Raw genomic sequence first — 2,825 nt, 5'->3', positions numbered from 1 at the left:
TCCACAATCAAGATTAATAATCAAGAATCAAGAAGAATGGATTAAAGCAATTAAATTCAAGAACAAGGAAATCAAGATTGAAAGTAAGAAACTTATCAGGAAGGGATTACAAATTGATTTTCAAGATTCAAGATTCAGAATTAATATTCAATAATAAGAAATTATTCCCAATGAATTAAAGTATGTTCCGTATTAATTAATTCTCTTGATGATTTGACATGAAAATTTTGACAGTTCATAAAATTTAAGTTTCATAAAGATTCAACAAATGGTATCGAGTCAACAAAGAATTTTAGGGTTGAATTCATATTTTGGATTCTCTAATTTTGGAATGTGGATTTTAACCCTAAATTTCAAATTTTTTAGAATTTTTTGTGTTTTCAAATTAGACAATTTTAAGAATTAATTGTTGAATTTGAATACGATTATAATTGATTCTTCATGTTATAATCCAAATTCAACTTTGAGGTAAAATATTTGAATTATGCTTTGAAATCATGATTGCATGATTAACATAATAGTCAATGAAATCATGATTGCATGATTAACGAATATTAGTACCCAAACAACAACAATAATAATTAAATAAAATAAAAACTTTGAAATTAATTTAGCATACTTTCCCAGAGATGTCCTAACTATGATGGGGGCTCCCTGGAAGAAATTACGAAATATTTTTTGTATAAGACATTTAACCCACTCATGTCAATTACTTCCAAGTATATGCATGTGTTTGGTTAGGTTAAAATAAGTTATTTATAAGTTCATTTTTCTACTAAATTATAGTCAAACTTTAATTTCATTTACATATTCATAAGTACTACTCATTTGTTAACCACACAATTTGTTAAACTCAATATTATTCCTCCTAAAAAATTTCTAATAAATTTGTGTAACGGAGGCTATGTATACACTTCGTTATTCTTTTAATTTTCAAGCACCCTATGAAGAAATTTTCTGTTATGCAACGTATACTTTTGTAAATGTGAATAAATATTTAAGTTAATATGCTTGTAAATACTTTCACTATAATGTCATCGTTATATACATATTATTAGTATGAATTCTTTCCATTTATAATTATTTGAAATTATGATGTGTGTCGTTAAAATTAATTATGTAGAGGAATCGTGTGAGGAAAGAACTTCCACCATAACAACATGTATTATCTAGCCTCCAACGTAATATCTCAGTCTAGGAAGGCCAAATATGGATTGAGACCCTAATTTCAAACTCACTGCTATTTTCTGTTGCAAAATTTGGCATTTAACGGGACCACACAAATTAAATACACTAATTAAGACATTAATTAAGATTTTTACTTTTTTTTAACCAAAACTAGGTGTCACCAACTAATCCCCCCATCCGACCCCACCCCTACCGTCCTTCAATGTCATTCATCTCTCATATCGGAACAATCCTCTTTCACATTAGATCTTAGCCATGTCGTTGAACTCTTCAATAAATTTAAAGTGCTTTCTCGATATAGAGGTCATTATGAATCTAAGTTTATTAAGTTAGGTATATGTCTAGACTTGATTTTTGAGCCATCCTCAATAACGATCAAAATGTGCCACGCAGTGCTCATACCAAACATATATTTTTATCGAATTTTGCTACTTGTACATAAAAATGTATATAATGGGTTATATAATATGATGTGGAGCATAAAAAATTGGATGAAAAAGTTGATTGGTTTTTAAACTGACAAATGGTAGAGTGTTATGTAGCATTATATAATTCATTATGTAAATTTGACGTACATGTAGTGAGATCCATTTTTACCATAACTTGTATACAAACAACCCTTCAACAAAGGTTGCATTGTCTCTTTATAAGATACCTTGAATACGAAAGACAACTCCACTCAAAACATGGATGCTTCATGCTTTTCATTTATTCATTTTTCTTTCTTCTCTAGCTTCAGTAGTGCTGACAAGGAAATTAAGCCATTTGATTTCTTTAAGGGAAAAAAAATGAATTGGATCCCAAAAACCCTAATCCACAGCATCATGAAGAAAAAGAAGATGATGCCATTAATGTTGCCTTGCACATTGGCCCTTCAAACTGCACCAATGGCTTGTCGAATTCAAGTGATTATGAAGATAGTAAAGATGCAAATTTAGTTGCAGACACCCAGTATTGTATACCAACTCCGAAACAAATCCTGGTTGGCTTCACTCTTTTCACTTTTCACATCTATAAGAAGACCATCAATCGCTATAACAATCTTTAGGTGTAACTATTTATTACATAAATCCTCACATGTTTTATTAACGATTAACATGTTTGCTACAAGAAATTGTACTAAAATCTGAATGTTTTTTTGTTACAGATGCACATTCGGGTTCATGGCTCGGAATATCGGGCCTAAATCTATTAAGGAAACGAAATCTCGAGCCATGCACGGTATTCCTTGCTACAGCTATGAAGAAGGGTGCAAGAACAACACAAACAGCTCGAGGGCAAAACCGCTCAAGGATTTTTGGAATCGACAAACACATTACAAGAGAAAACATGGGATTAAACAATTTGCATGTCGAAAATGTGGCAAATGCTTGGTTGTTAAAGGTGATTGGCGAACACATGAGAAGAACTGTGGCAGAGGCTGGCTTTCATTGTACCTTCCATGGATAATGCTATTTATCATTATGATGATGAAACATCGGTAATATGACCGTCTATGTGGAAGGAAACCAGTGATATTAAAATTAATGTTTTCACTGAATCTACCATTAGGGTTGCTGTGAATAGGTGAGTCAATATTGTTAGTTTGATGCCCATTCTCCGAGTAGTGTTCTGTAAAATCACATTATGAATATACG

Source organism: Olea europaea, unplaced genomic scaffold, assembly GCF_002742605.1.
Source record: "Olea europaea var. sylvestris unplaced genomic scaffold, O_europaea_v1 scaffold635, whole genome shotgun sequence".
Taxonomy (NCBI): domain Eukaryota; kingdom Viridiplantae; phylum Streptophyta; class Magnoliopsida; order Lamiales; family Oleaceae; genus Olea; species Olea europaea.
This window is presented reverse-complemented; position numbering follows the sequence as displayed.